Consider the following 605-nt stretch of genomic DNA (forward strand, 5'->3'; position numbering starts at 1 on the left):
TCGGCATCCTTGTCTTGTTCCAGTTTTCAGGGGAAATGGTTCCAATTTTTGTCCATTTAGGAGTATGCTGGCTGTGGGTTTCTCATAGATGGCTTTTATTATTTTGAGGTATGTTCCCCGTATGCCTAGATGTTCACGGGTTTTTATCAAGAAGCGGTGCTGAATTTTATCAAAAGCTTTTTCTGCATCTAATGATACAATCATGTGGTTTTTGTTTTGACATCTGTTGATGTATTTAATTACATTTATGGTTTTACGAATGTTGAACCAGTCTTGCATCCCAGGAATGAAGCCTACTTGGTCATGATGGATGATTTTTGAGATGTATTGCTGAATTCGGTTTGCTAAGATCTTGTTGAGAATTTTGGCATCTATGTTCATCAAAGGTTTTGGCCTGTAGTTCTCTTTCTTTGTAGGATCTTTACCTGGCTTGGGTATCAATGTGATGTTGGCTTCGTAAAATGATTTGGGGAGAGTTCCATGTTTTTCAATTGCCTGGAATACCTTCAGTAGGATTGGTATCAGCTCCTCCTTAAATGTCTTGTATAATTCTGCTGGAAAGCCATCTGGATCAGGCTTTTTTTGTAGGAAGTTTTTCTTTATTA

This window comes from Carlito syrichta, unplaced genomic scaffold (genome assembly GCF_000164805.1).
Source record: "Carlito syrichta isolate Samal-C Ts95f unplaced genomic scaffold, Tarsius_syrichta-2.0.1 Scaffold174522, whole genome shotgun sequence".
NCBI classification, from domain to species: domain Eukaryota; kingdom Metazoa; phylum Chordata; class Mammalia; order Primates; family Tarsiidae; genus Carlito; species Carlito syrichta.